At 38.7% G+C, this 15,924-nt stretch overlaps 1 long non-coding RNA gene across 2 annotated transcripts in view; it reads left to right on the top strand.

Moving 5' to 3' along the window:
* Nucleotides 1-12,755, top strand: part of LOC116865298 — a 30,637-nt gene extending 17,882 nt beyond the window's left edge. For both annotated transcript variants that reach the window (XR_004382170.1, XR_004382169.1), the window contains exons 2-3: nt 4,748-4,840; nt 12,497-12,755. This is a non-coding gene — a long non-coding RNA (uncharacterized LOC116865298). The remainder of the gene's footprint in view (nt 1-4,747; nt 4,841-12,496) is intronic.
* Nucleotides 12,756-15,924: the final 3,169 nt, after the last annotated feature.

Raw genomic sequence — 15,924 nt, 5'->3', positions numbered from 1 at the left:
TGTTTTAGAGCTGGAAAACAAATTATGGTTGCTGGGGGTTGGGGGTGATAAGAGGGAGAAGCATGAGGGAAGCCTTAGTGGTGATGGAATAGGTCTGCCTCTTGTTTGAATTGATAGTTACCTCATCTACACATGAAAATATAGCACAGAAGTATACACCATTGGGGGAACCTGGGTGAAGGGTATATGGACCTCCTGGAACAATCTCATTATTTCCTGTGAACCTCTATCTCAAAACAAAGTTTCTTTTAATAATGGCAGTAAATATTAGAACCACAACAAGACATCATCTCTCTTGTGTCCCAGCTCAACTTTCAATAGTCATGTAATACAGAGAAGGAAACAGCCAATGATAAAACATTAGGAATATGGAACATTCTACATATCTTAAATGCTACTTCTCTTTTTCAAAGTGACCTGACATCTCTGTCAACATTTCTTTCCTTATTACATTATAGTTTCAGGTCAGAGTTCACCTGGACTCAACTATTCCATGAGGGCATTCCTAATTCTGCCAGCCCCAGACTGGTGTTCAGAATTTCTGTAGACTCAAGTTTCTCCCATACCATTTAATATGGTCATATGCAGCCTAGTGCTTTTCACTGGGTCATATTTGCTACCCTATTTACCTAACTAGTTTGTAAGCTTCTTAAGATCAGTCACAAGGCTTATATTTTTTTCCTCTGTACACCTGGCTCAGCATTTGTTAAATCACCTATAGGCTGACAGAATGATGGTCAAGTGCATTTATCAGAAAGTTGTTTGTATACAAGTTGTTTGTATCCCATAGTTAAGAGTATTTCATTGTCTTCCTGTATGATTTCTTCCCATTCCAATTTCCCTCCCTTCCCCTATGATCCTTTGCACAATTTCTTATATTCCTCATACAAGTGAAAGCTGTATGATAATTGTCTTTCATTGATTGACTTCACTTAGTCTAATACCCTCTAGTTCCATCCACGTTGATGTAATGGTAAGATTTCATCCTTTCTGATGGCTGAGTAATACTGCAATGTGTGTGTGTATGTGTATGTATATATAATCACATCTTCTTTATCCCTTCAATCTGTTGATGGGTATCTCAGCCCTTTTCACAGTTTGGTTATTCTGGACATTGCTGCTATAAACATTGGTGTGCAGGTGCCCCCCTGAATCACTACATTTGTATATTTGGGGTAAATACCTAGTAGGGGAATTGCTGGGTCATAGGGTAGCTCTCTTTTTAACTTCTTGAGGAACCTCCATACTTTTTTCCAGGGTGGCTGTACCAGCTTGCATTCCCACCAACAGTGTAAGAGGGTTCTCTTTTCTCCACATTCATGCCAACATTTGTTGTTCCCTGTCTTGTTAATTTCAGCCATTCTGATTGGTGTGAGGTGATATCTCATTGTGGTTTTGATTTGTATTTCCCTGATGCCAAGTGATGTTCAGCATTTTTCATGTGTCTGTTGGCCATTTGTATATCTTCCTTGGAGAAATGTCTTTCATGTCTTCTGTCCATTTCTTGACTGGATTCTTGTTTTTTTGAGTGTTGAGTTTGAGTTCTTTATAGATCTTGGATACTAGCCCTTTATCTGATATGTCATTTGCAAATACCTTCTCCCATCCCATAGGTTGCCTTTCAGTTTTGTTGACCCCTTTGCTGTGCAGAAGCTTTTCATCTTGATGAAGTCCCAATAGGTCATTTTTGCTTTTGTTTCCCTTGCTTTTGGAGAAGTGTATAGCAAGAAGTTCCTGTGGCCGAGGTTGAAGAAGTTGCTGCCTATGTTCTCCCAAATCTAGGATTTGGTGGATTCCCGTCTCACAGTAAGGTGTCTTTCATCCATTTTATATTTGTGTATGGTATAAGGAAATGGTCCAGTTTCATTTTTCTCCATGTAGCGGTCTAATTTTCCCAACACCGTTTGTTGAAGAGACTGTCCTTTTTCTATTGGATATTCTTTCCTGCGTTGTCAAAAATTAGTTGATCATAGAGCTGAGGGTCCATTTTGGGGTTTTCTGTTCTGTTCCATTTTTCTATGCGTCTGCTTTTGTGACAGTACCATATTGTCTTGATGATTACAGCTTTGTAATAGAGCTTGAAGGCCATCAACTTTGGTTTTCTTTTTCAACATTCTTTTGGCTATTTGGGGTCTTTTCTGGTTCCATACAAATTTTAGGATTATTTGTTCCAGCTCTGTGAAAAAATGTTGATGGCATTTTGATATTGATTGTATTGTATGTGTAGATTGCTCTGGGTAGCATAGACATTTTAACTATTTATTCTTCCAATCCATGAATATGGAATGTTTTTCCATTTCTTTGTGTCGTCCTCAATTTCCTTCACAAATGTTCTGTAGTTCCTAGAGTACAGATCCTTTACCTTTTTAGTTAGGTTTATACCTATGTAACTTATAGTTTTTGGCACAATTGTAGATGGGATCAATTCCTTGATTTCTATTTTTCCTGTCTCATTGTTAGTGTATAGAAATGCAACTGATTTCTGTGCATTGATTTTATATCCTGCCACGTTGCTGAATTCCTGTATGAGTTCCAGCAATTTGGGAGTGACAGGCATTAAGGAGGGCATGTGATGTGATGAGAACTGTGTGTTATATGCAAGTGATGAATTACTGAACTCTACATCTGAAAGTAATAATGTATTATATGTTAGCTAATTGTATTTAAATAAAAATTAAAAACATGAAAAAAAACCCAGAAAGTTGTTTGTAAAATTTACAAAAGTAAACTCTTCTCAAAATTGGCTCAAATGGCATTCCAGAGATAAATTTTCCAACGAATCCAAATGTTTATCGCAAGTAGTATTGCTTTTTTATTGCCAAAATTTTAGCCACAGCATTTCACACATGTCTTTCTATTGCTAGGAAAGAAAATCCAATTCAAATGGACTTGAATAATAAAAGGAATTTCTTGGCTAATCTAACTGAAGGTTTAGGAGTAATTCAGTGAAAGCTTGATCTAGGGGTTAAGTGCCAACAAAGATCTGACTTTCTGATCTCTACAAGGTTAGGTTCTGCTACAGGTTTTATAGTGCCCTGGTCACTCTTGTGCTCCCCTAATTATCATAAAATGCCTGCTCTGGTTCCATTTCTGACATTTATATACCACAGTCTCCAGAGAAATAGTTTTCAAAGAAGAGAGAGGAATCTGTTTTATCTTGGGTTCTCCAGCAAAAGTCACTTTGCATTTCTTTGACCCTGAGTACTGCGCCTATTCCCAAAATCTATCATTATAGCCAGGAGGATTAAATAGACAAATTAGCTTTAGCAGAGCATGAACCACTCCTGGATCTGAGGGTGAGAATCAATAGTATTCAAATTAAGTGGCTGAGAATGTGAGGGTAATGATCACTCCAATGCAAATTTTGAGTATACTGATGGGTGGAAGATGATGTGGGTGATGAAAACATAACCAACAATGTTCATTGCACAAAAGCAGAAATTGTGTCTGGGCAGGACTTCAGAATCCCTTTGCTTTGGATCTGGGCCCAGAATCTGTAAATATTAGATTTAGGTCTGACTTCAATTTTAGTTGTGTTGGAAAATTCAATTAATTTCTGAGTTTTAGCCTTAAGAACTTATTTAGGTGGATATGTTGCTGCTTTACTGAATGACTGTGTGGATCAAATGAAACAAAGATTACAAAAGTGCTTTAAAATCTATAATTAGTGTTAAATAAAGATAAGGTGACTGTATCTCCCACACATATGTCTACATGTTGGTATATTTTTATATGCATTTATCCATTTGTTGTTTTGTTTCTTAGAATACTTTTCAGTAAAATGTTTTTAAAATGCCAGAAAATGATGTTTGTGAAAACATTTTTTCTTCAGTTATAAATACAGAACAATTGAATTGTTTGTCAATATAGGAAAGTATTTGTGGGGGGTAGATATCTGTGATATTTTACATGCGTGATCTCAGTAAATTCCTCCCCCAGTTCCATGAGGCTGTTACTATTGAACCAGCCTTCATAGATGTGGAAACTGAGTTAAAGTATCTCATCACACGTTAGCAAAAAGCAAACCTGGATTCAAACCTAATGCAACCTGACAAAATGTCTCTGCTCTTTCAACAGCAGAATGTATTTGCTATAACTTCCCTCAGAGCAAAAGAATATGTGAGTTTTAAACAAATATCCCCCTAAAATGCAGGCTGTCTAAAGAGGTATTTTCAGTGTCTTTAGCTCTTGTATAGCTGCTCATATGTCTAGTATTTAAGATTTCAGAGTTTAGCCTAATCATCTTGCCATCTGCTCTGAAATGATGAGCCCATCTGTCAAGATATTCAAGACAGTATCAGATTCCATTTATTCTATGAGAAGACAATGACTCTTGAAATACCAAATCTGAATATGTCTGATTACAACATTACGTTATGCTTAAGAATTGCAAAGCCAAGTTCCCTATAGTTAAATGATAGCTGAAGTCCTCACATTGATAAGGTGATGAAGAGGCAACCAAATTAGAAAAATCTAGACTGCCAAATGCTGATTTGGAAATTTTTCAGTTCTGGTATGATGACCACTATCATAATTATTCCTGCATTATATTACAAAATACACATTATCTGGAAGTTTTGGAAGTAATATTCTTATATAGCATTCTACAAAGTGCCTTTAACTCAATCATTCATGTAATCCTTTAATATACATTATTATTCTTACCTTCTTCCTATTCTATTTATTCTGTACCATTTTACATATTTTTTAATTTATTTTAGAAATAATCAAGCCATGTTTTAAGTAGAATTTCCAGTCATATGCCTCTAAAAGGGAAACACATGAACCATGGGAGTTCCCTGCTGGGGGACAAACATGAGATATTACAAAGGTATGACAGGTAATGTCACTATATCTTTTAGTAGTAATAGTAGTAGTAGTAGTAGTAGTAGTAGTGGTAGTCATCAAATGAGTTTGAACAAACAGGCCCTTAAATGGTAACATGAGTTGACCAGTGAGTGTGTTTTAGGCTACACTGGTAGAGATTTTCCTCTCTGCACTCCAACCTTGCTTTATTAAGTTTAACTGCAGGGTCATCTAGTTTATAAAAGCAAATCAAAATCTCAAATACTTTCTCAATTCTCAAGACAAAATAATTCCCCAAATATGCATGCAATACCTCCTATGCTCCTGTATCCCCTATTCTCTTCCATTTTAACCTTGGTTTGTTTGCTATTGGATGAATGAATCTGTTTCATCTATTTTTCTGCAGCTGCTGAATACATCTCTTACACTAGCAGATACCTCCAAAGTTCTCATGTTCCCATCCTAAAGCGCTCCTATAAACTCCCTTTAAGAAGGATAACAAAACACATAAACATGTCCTAAGAGAAGCCTACCTATACCAAATTTTAAAAATTGTATCACTCCCAGAATCTTTGGAGATGTTAAAAATCTGGACACATATTACTATTGCTAATTCAGACCATTAAAATTTTGTGTTAGTGCAAGAAAGCAATAGATCGGGATTGAGGGAGAAAGAAAAAAATCCCCCATGTTTGGATTTACCAGAATCAGTCCATTACCATGTTGCTGAGGCCAAGATGCTGCTCAAGCCCATGCTGTTGCTGTTGGTACTTTCACACCTGGTGTCCTCAGGGGCCTGTCTGCTCTCGTCTCTCTCTAGTCCATCTCTACCAAAGAACAATCTATCGAAACCACATTGAGATACCACCTTACAACAGTTAGAATAGCCAAAATTAACAAGGCAGTAAACAACATGTGTTGGGGAGGATGTGGAGAGAAAGGGGAACCCTCTTATACTGTTGGTGGGAATGCGAGTGCGTGCAGCCACTTTAGAAAACAGTGTGGAGATTCCTTAAGAAATTAAAAATAGAGCTACCCTATGACCCTGCAATTGCACTACTGGGTATTTACCCCAAAGAGACAGATGTAGTGAAAAGAAGGGCCATCTGTACCCCAATGTTTATAGCAGCAATGGTTACAGTTGCCAAACTGTGGAAAGAGCCAAGATGCCCTTCAACGGACGAACGGATAAGGAAGATGTGGTCCATATACACTATGGAGTATTATGCCTCCATCAGAAAGGATGAATACCCAACATTTGTAGCAACCTGGACGGGACTGGAAGAGATGATGCTGAGTGAAATAAGTGAAGCAGAGAGAGTCAATTATCATATGGTTTCACTTATTTGTGGAGCATAAGGAATAACATGGAGGACATTGGGAGATGGAGAGGAGAAATGAGTTGGGGGAAATTGAAGGGGGAGACAAACCATGAGAGATTGTGGACGCTGAGAAACAAACTGAGGGGTTTTAAGGGGAGGGAGATGGAGGGTTGGGTGAGCCTGGTGGTAGGTATTAAGGAGGGGACGTATTGCTTGGAGCACTGGGTGTGGTGCATAAATGATGAATTCTGGAACACTGAAAAGAAAAAAAAAGAACAATCTAAAATATAAATCCCTTCAGGTAGCTCAGCTTTAAAAAAAGCTTTGCTGTGTCCCCTCCATTATCAGGGTGAAAAGGGAGCACACTCAGCTGAGTGCTGGCCTTTGACCCCTCTCCAACAAGAGTTTGGTAGGTCTTTTGCTCTTATGCTATGTTCAAGCATAAGAACTTCAATGTGTGGCTCCCTGGCACAAACCATGCCTGAGATCATGTCTTAGGTCTCCTTGAAACCATCTTACCGGCTGCCCACAGCACTTAAAGTAAATCCTGAACTTATTCTGTGTAGCAGACCTTGCATGATCTGGCCACACTCTTCAGCCTCATCTCCTGCTGCTTTCTGCCTGCTCCCTATTTTAATTATATTCTAAGTCTCCTCTATCTGCAAGACATTTATATGTGCTATTCTATCTACCTGGAATGGTCTTTCTGTCCTCCCTTCACATAGCTGATCTCTCTTATCCTTTAGATACCAGCATAAACATCTTCTTCTCAGAGTCCTTCCATAGCCACCCTATTTAATGTAATAATCCTTTATAAAGGAATCAAATTATTTTATTCATTAGAGCTTAACAGAGTATCAAATAATTGTTGAATAAATCAAGTTAAATTTCTTCCCAAGGTTTTTTCAGCTTCCTTCTAAAGTCTTTGCTAACCATCTAGATGGAACCCATTTTTTTCTGTTGCATCTGGAAGGAATATTGTATATATTCAAGTGTGTCACATTTAATTATGTACATTGCCACTATGCCCTCTAGTCTTTGAGATTTCTGAAACCTGTATCTCATACATATTTGTATTTCCAGGTCTTAAAAATAAGGTGCCAAGGGAAAAATGTCCTTTCTGCAGTGTACCAAGCAGATTCGCTATGCCCTACACACCCACACACATCCCACTATCCTGCACCGGAAGCACCATCTCTCCTTTCTTTATCTGAGTATTTCCAGTATTTGGGCTCTCACAGCCCTCGACTCCCTCTCTGGGATTGTCTGCCAGTACTCGCTCAAGGTTTCCACCTAAGTGACTCTACTTGTTTCGGCTGACTCAGGTTTCGACCAAAGGCAATTGGAGTAATTGTCGGGACTGACCCAAACTTAACCAAACAGATTCATTCATCCGAAAGCAAAAAAGATCGTCTGGATGTGAGCTACGCCTCTTCTCAATCTAGACAACTGAGCTTCATATCCCTAGTTCTCTTTCCCCACCCTCCATCATTGCATGCATGACAGAAATTGAGACTTGCTAAGAAAGGAATACTAATTATGATCAGGAAAACTAGTAGCAATTTTTGTGTTTGGGGTGGGGGAAGCAGGGAAGTAGTTTATGAGTTCTGAATCCCTCCAGAAGTAAACTTCTTTCCTTCCATCTGAACAGAAAAACAACAGAGACAAGAGAGGGTGCTTTTGCATCAATGAAGCAGCTGTAACATTTGGTAAGATGGGTCTGGAGTTAAGAACCTACACACTCGTGCATAGCTGTTCCTGCCCTGCCCACAGTTAGCACCTGCTAGCACCACCAACCACGTCCAGAGCTTAAAGATGCTAGTTTGAGTCATGTATTGTGTCACCTTGGGCAAAATCACTTGACTGCTTGAATCCGCATTCACATTTCCTTTTAAGTTCAAGACATTGTGTTTGTCTCCCTTTCCTCACCAAGTTTGTATGGTGAATATCAATAAAAATAATGCAAAGTAAATACAACTTCTTAATTGGTAGAATAATGTAAAATCTGGTTGTTATCCTTAAGAAACAAAACAAACAAATGTATGACAAGGGAATAATACATGAGGCTGAATGCTGTGCCTAAAAACATAGGAAATCTGACAGAAGGAAGAAAAGATTTCAAATGCACCCCCATCCTTTTTACCATGCAGCTCCGCAGAGACTCTTACCCTCCCCCGGTAATGACTCTTAAATAACCAGAAGCTATTCTCCTTTCTTTCCTTCATAAAGCTCTTTCCTCCCGTTATTCTTCAATCAGAAAGATAGACATGGGTAACAAAAGAATATGATTTTACCTGGAGTGATTCTACAGTAAATTAAAGTCTTTGGTATTTTATGCTTAAAAAGCGGATTCTTTCTGATAATTACTGCTCTGCAAAGAGAAGAGAATGGGAGGCAGGGAGGAAGAGGAGAGAGAGGGAGTACCAGACTTAACCAAAAAATTAATTCTTCCTGATTCCTCCAGCATCAGGTTCAAAAAGAAGTATTATTCTTTTAAGTTTAAATGTCCTAAATTCTTTCCCCTCGAGCTCAAGTACTTCTTCACTGAGTCACTTTCTAAAGGCAATGAATATTTTTCTTTTGGATCGGATTTTTTAAAAATCTAGATTGCAGCTTGGATTTCCTCAAATTTCACATTAACGGTAAGAATCTTTGCCAACTGCACACAATTACATCCTTTTGTATTTCACAGTAAAAGAACAAAGTTGTTTAAGAAAGTTTATATGACTCATTTTTAAAAAAATATATGATCTCTGAAGTTTAGAAAAACTTTCTCTTCTAATAAATTTCTCGTGTTAACACATTCCCATCTCCAGTATCCTCATGATTTTCATTTTTATTTCGAGGTCAGAGTCAGACACACATGTTATCTTATGATGGGCCAGAAAATAAATATGACTCCATATAGGCCTAAGAAAACATTTATGATGTAGCTGTTTTTTCCCCCTATTTTAAAAATGAGGAAGCTAAAGATTTAAGTAGTTAAGATTTATATAGCAAATCCCAGGGAGTAAATGGAAGAGTTAGGAATTGAACTCAAGTGTTTCTTCCCTTTAAAACTTTTCATACCACAATAGCTTTCCTTCACCTGAGAATAAAAATAAAAGTTACTTGTATCTAAGTAGAGACAGAGCTGGAGAGACAGCACTGAGAGTGAGAAGATAAACAAGGTGTCTATAGTCTAACAGTAGAGACAGATGCATATAGAAACTGATAATTGCAAAATGATTAAAAAGTACTACCATTTAACATCTACTAATGCTTCTAATTGTAAAGTGCTGTTCTAAGTGATTTCTTGCATTGAATCACATGTACAATGATAGAGGAATGCATGAGGTGCATGGTGGCCAAAGAAAGGGGAGAAGTAGATCTTTTGAGGGAATCTATTTCATCATTGTAAGAGAAGCATGTGTTAGAACAGGTGCCAAAGGGTAGGTAAGAATTTGCAAGGTATGTGTGAATGGGAATATTGAAGGCAAAATGAATATATGTGCAAAGGTGAAGGGACATGGAAAAGGCGGGCCTTCAAGTTGTGCCCAAATAGAATGAGTATGTGAGAGAGTGGAATAGATCCGTTTGACCAGGTGGGTGGGCCTCAGACCCTGAAAGGCCATGCATGCCATGATGCAGAATCTAGATTTTATTCTATTGGCAGTGGAAGGCCACTGAAGTGTTTTAAATGAGTGAATGGCATAGGACCTCAGCTGTCTAACCACACTAGAGGTGGTTGTCTTTTCCAACTGTAAATGCTCAGGTCATGGAAAAGGGCTGAGGGCCAAAGTTCTTTCCAAGTCATAATAACTACATGATTAACCACAAGACTTGGACCCCAGTCTTTGGTTGTGCCAATACAGGGGCTGGTGCTTCCCCAACCATGCAGCTTTAAAGTCTCAGTGCCCAAGGACTATGGTCTATCTCCTAGAGTCCAATGCTCTGCCAGCTAGATCCCTGTTGAATGTCTCAGAAAGTGATAGACAACAGAGAATCGACACATTTGCTATTCTCTGGTCTTCAGAATTTACCCCAATAAATAGGAAAAAAAAATATTCCAATTAGGTAAAGATTCATATAATTCCTTCCTTAGAGGGCTTACTGGAAGAAGCTCTTTTGCTGCCAGTTAAGCAGATCTTCACTTCTACCCATGTTAGCTTAGAGGTCATTCCTCCTGAAGGCAGGGGAATAGAACAAAAGATTTTTGACAGTCTCTCTTGACTCTTTCTATAACAGGCCTTTCTGTGTTCTGAGGTACCCTCATCACTTAATTCAGAGAAAAACAATTTGTCTGGCTCTGATTTCCTATTACCATTTTTCCAACTTCAATCAGTGAGTGATATCTTCAGAGCTTGTTGTCTCAGGCAGATGTGGGATCCTGGTGTCATGCACAGAAGTAGCTTGATTACAATCACATTCCCTTAATGATCTCATTCTAACTAGGCAGCAGCTTGATGCCCCCTATTCCCTTCACAATCTGCCTTGCTCTGTTGCAACTTCAATCCTGGATGTCTCTTCTATTTCTGCTTTCTTGCTATTCAGGAGAGCTGTGATTTTCTAGTTATTAGGCACCCAGTATTTATGAAACAACCAAATTTCCAGGGAAAAAGTGAGCCCTTTCCTTTTCTTCTAGGGGCAATTCGTAAGTTTTTTCTTATTCCCCCCCTCCCCAATTTCTTACTAACCTCAATAAGGCACACCACCTCCTACGAGGATTCTTTCCATTAGCCACTTTCTTTCTCCTCATGTCCAAGGACACTGAACGTTTGCCTCCTTCATTCCTCCTGAAGCCCATCTCATGTCAGAATTCCTCCAACCTCATTTTCTCAGCCAATTATGATCCCATTATCTCTCTAACTTGCTACATTATACACACATAGATTATTGAAGATGAAGAGATTATGATCTTAATATTTAATTGTTTTTCATAATGTGGTATTTGTTTGGAAATGAAACTCTGATGAGGGGGCATTTCTCTGTTACATACCATTCAGTGACAGTCAATTAACTGTAAAAGAAAACAAAACAAAATCTTAGTTGTGATTTTTGAGGAAAAGAAGGGTATTTCTGTATAAGCCAAGATTGCAGACATTTAGCTATTTAAAATGAAAAGTAGAACATGGGGACCTTAAAGAGAAATGGTACACCTCAGAGCTCTGGAAAACATTCCTTCTACCATGAAAATGGGGTAGGTATGATGGAGGAAAACTCATTCCCTGTGAATACAGACATTCCTGTTGGTAGCCCGGAACGCTAAATCCAGGCCTTTTATTCCTTGACATTCCTCCCATTCAGAAAAACTAATTTACTCACACAGTCATCCACTCAGATGTTTATTGAGCACAAGTTGTGTGGTAAGCACTGGAAGTGGAGGTAAAACAAGACGTAAGCAGCCTCTACTGTCATGGCTCTCGGCTGGCCATAGAGGTGGCAAATACATGTAAAAGGGCCCACATGAGAAGACTGATGCCCAAAGAGGAGGCCTGGGATTAGAGGAAAGGATGAGAAGTTGAGTCTGTAAGACTCCATGGACCAAATGAGACAAAGTCACAGGGGACAGACACTGCTGGTACTTGCCTCAGCAAGCACGGAGGTGTCAAGAGTAACAATCTAGCAGCTGTAGTTGGAATGGTGTTTCACAGCAGTTCTGTGTGATCTCAGCACAGGGTTGAAATCTGACTTTCCATGCTTTTTTGCCCATGTGTCACACTTTCTACTGCTCCCTATCATCTTACACTTAGGTGATTTTACACACTTATATGACTCTCTTGGTCTCCAAATATATTGAGTTTTCAGATGTCAGCAGAAAGATAGCAAATAGAACGACACATTCGAGAAACCTCAAGTAGCTCGGTATGGGCAGAACGAAGGGTGAATGCAGCAAAGGGAAAGAAAGGAACCTGCAGTATTGCGTGGGCTTCTGAGTAGGCAGAGTCCTGCATGCAAGGACAGACAATCTGAATCTCACCCAGAAAATTCAAGGAAGCAATTAGAACAGCTCAAGCAGGAAGTGTCAGGGTCAGATTATAGAAAGATCATGAGGCAGCAGGATGCAGGACGGATTGGAGGAGATAAAAAATAGAGACGAGGATAAAAGTTCTAATGTTATTGATTAAACCAGACTGAACATCATAAAGACCTTATTCAGTAATGGTCAGAATGAAGGAATGGGGCATATCTTTTGAAATAATAAAAAGGTCACAAGAATAAAACTTGGCAGATGATTGTTGTGGAAATGCTTAAAAGGGAAATGTTTTGGATCAAGTCTATTTTTTTTCTGTCTCAGAGAGCTGGATTCATGGTGGTGCCATTTACCAAAACAGGGAAAGAGGATTAAATTATTGGAATTTAAACTCTTTTTTGTCCTTTCTCATCAGGTCATCACCTAGAGAGTGGGTACTCTACTTATAGCTACAATCCTGCCTTCCAAATGAAATACAAAGGAGAGAGATCATAGTTTCATGAAGATAAGTATTAGACTTGTAACCAGGACACCCTGTTTTGTACCATCTCTTTATGTAATCTTGGACATATTTATTTTCTTCACTGTGCCTCAAGTATCTCATCTGTCAAATGGTGAGGCTAGAACTTTCTGCCTAGCTTAAGGCTTCCTTGAAGATAAAATGTGCTGAAGAAAAAAAAAAAAAAGAATTGACTTTGGAACTTGCCAAGTGAAAGGAAATATCTAAAGAGGTTAATTAAGTCTCTTGGGCTCATTCACTTCAGGAAAGTCAACATCGACCTAGAGGTGATCATGTAGGCAGATTAAAAAGCAGTGAGAGAGAACAAGTTTGCTGTGTCAAAACCAGGAGCAAATGAAGCTAAAATAAGCAAACTCTAAACTTGTGAGATGGAATGAAACCTTGAAAGCCAGGTCTGACTGACAGGAAGTAATCTCTGGGCAGCCACAGGAAAAAACTTTGAGGAAGGATTCTGCGTTTGCTCCATAGTCTTTCTCTGGAGAAATGAAGCCTGGAAGGTTCACTACTAAGGTTCATCTGCTGGCTGTTTGAGTTCCCTGCACCTGGCGCAGAATGTTTCTGAAGCAGCTTGCGAGCCATGGAGTAGCTGGAGAACAGGGGTAGGCTGTATCTCTCTCAGAGATTCTGCTTCATTTGGAGCAGAGGTTCATTTGAGGGCCAAGAATCCAGTGTAAGAACCAGTGATCTGGCAGACCCTCCAGACCTTTCTGCAATCCTCTCCACAAGCAGATGTTAGTGGATCCCTGAAGCAGGGTCCTAAGGAGGTTGCCTAAACAAAGAATGGTTATGCTAAGATATGGATTAGGTGGCTAGAACAATCTTCTCAAATACAGTAGCTTAAACGAGAGAGAAGTTTCTTTCTGCTTTAGAATTCTCCGTACGCATTCCAGGGCTGTGAGAGAGAATCCAATTTCCTCTTATATCAATGCTCCATCCTTGTCATAGGCACATGCTTGAGGTTGGTTCAATATCCTTCTGCTGGAAGTATATCTTTCACAGCAGAAAAGTGTGAAGGGAAGGAGAAAGTACACTCTCTCCCTTTTAAGGTCATAATGTAGAAGTTACACACATTATGTTCAATTAGGCAGATCCCAAGAGCCCATGTCCACACCTATCTTCGGGAAAGGCTGAGGAGTGTGGTCTTTAGCTGGTGATCCATGTGTCTACCTAAACTTGGGAATTACACAAGCAGAAGGGGTGAATGGATAATGGAGGGGGGTAACTACTAATCTCTGCCATAGTGGTAAAAGCACTTAGGCTTGGAACTTAATAAAAATCATCTCAGTGTTTCTCCTTATGGATATCCTTTAAAAACAATCTTCAATCTGAAGAGATGAAGTAAAATACTAGAATCTAATTCTGGCATCTGCTGTGTTTTCTTTTTAGTACGGCATAAAATTTATATACTGTCCAAGGTACAGATCTTAACTGTTGCAGTTAAATGAGGTTTAAGTTTCTACACTGACCTAACCCACACTCTACTAAGAGAGTGAGCACTTCGGTCATCTAAGAACACTTCTTTATGCCCCTTCTAAGTCAATCCCCCACACCCCACAGCCACTGTTCTGAATACCATCATTATAGAAATGATTCAGTAGAAAAAATGAGTTTTAAGAGTCATTTGTGTTGTTGTGAGTAGTATTCCATAATATGAGTTTACCACATTTTGTTCGCCCATTCTGATGATGAGCATTTGGGCCATTTACAGATTTGTACAGCTATGAACAAAGTGACTATGACTATTCATGTATAAATATTTTTTGGACATTTATTTCATTTATCTTGGATAAATATCTAGGAGTGGAATTAATGGGTCCCAGGGTTGATGTATATTATGTTCGTAAGAAATTGCTGGTTTTCCAACCAGCAATTTACAAATATCAGTTGCTCTAAATCCTCAACAATATAAGCTATTGGCAGAATTTTCAATAGAAGTTCTTCTAATGGGCTTGTTGGGTTTTGAAAGGGGAAAAATAAAATCTGGTTTCTGATTCACATATTGTATTTTCAACAATTCATTTCCATAGGACGGCAAATAAATACTGAGGAAATGCACATAAAATACTTTGAAATACAGAAAATCTTATAAAGAAAAGTGATCCTATGACAAATATTTTTATGGAAAGGACTCTTTTTAATAAGACTTGACAGTGTCATGGCATACTTGGAATCAGAAAACCTTGGTGTTCTCTCTAAGCTCTCATTTTTTTCATCTTAAAAATGGAGATAGAAATAGCCTTATGGTTTTTATGAAGCCTAAATAAGATAATTTGCCTAGCACTAGCATAGTGCCTAACACAGAGTGAAGAATGAGTGCTTTAACAGAATCTAAGATGAAGTGGTCTTTTTCAAATACGGTCATCATCACCATCACTGATATCATCATTAACAGAAACCTTACCATATCCTACGTGCTGCTAAGCAATTGTATTTTCTAATTAAATTCTCAAAATAATCCCGAGCTTCAGTATTGATATTTTAATTTCTCATGCAACTGCTGACCCTTTTATCCTGGTTTTCCAGCATGTACTAAGTAAAGCTTGTGGCTCTGTGCCCTTGCTTTGGTAGAGGAGGTGCCATTATCCCAGCAGCTGTGCAAACACAAATCACTTAATACCTCAATGCCTAGAACTCATGGCAGAAGTGTCAGCAGTGACACAGAGACTCCCTTTCCTTGTCACTGTGTGGAGAGAGGATCCTTTCCTGGACCGTAGCTGCATGGTGTGTCCAGCTATGGGTCAACCCAAGCGTTCTCTTCACAGTGTTCTAAGGGAGGGGGCTTGTACATCTGCTCATTTTTCTGACTCTGGGTCCAGTCTGTACCAGCTGACATCATGAAAGTTTGTATAAACACTGAATGCACCATACAACGGACTATGAGACGGAACTCAAAAAAGGTGCATGATTTGCTCAAACTTGCAAAGTTGAAGAAACAAAATTTGAACCCAAATTGTGTGAAAAAAAAAAAAAGCCTTTAGTCCAAGTTGCTATGAGATACAGACTGCTTAATTAGAGATTTATTCATTTGTTTTGTAAATTCAACTGGAACTTTAGGTTTCTTTCTAGTATACCATCCAAAATGTTCTCATGTTATGTGACTGAGGAGATCACTTCTGAAATCAGGCACATGTAATAAATTTGCACTTGCAGTGACATGACCACAGAAAACAACATTTGATCCAGTGATGACCATTTGCGTACCTAGGTCATTTTAAGGCAAACCTCTAAGACACAATTGTGTTTCAAAGACTAAAGAAAACACAAACTTTAGTCAAACAAATCTGGGTCAGAATCATTCTCCCCACTTACTGGCTGTGCAATCT

This window comes from Lontra canadensis, unplaced genomic scaffold, assembly GCF_010015895.1.
Source record: "Lontra canadensis isolate GAN:19392208 unplaced genomic scaffold, GSC_riverotter_1.0 scaffold7, whole genome shotgun sequence".
NCBI classification, from domain to species: Eukaryota; Metazoa; Chordata; class Mammalia; order Carnivora; family Mustelidae; genus Lontra; species Lontra canadensis.
Note: the sequence above shows the minus strand (reverse complement) of the source record. Positions and strands in the feature narration are given on the sequence as shown.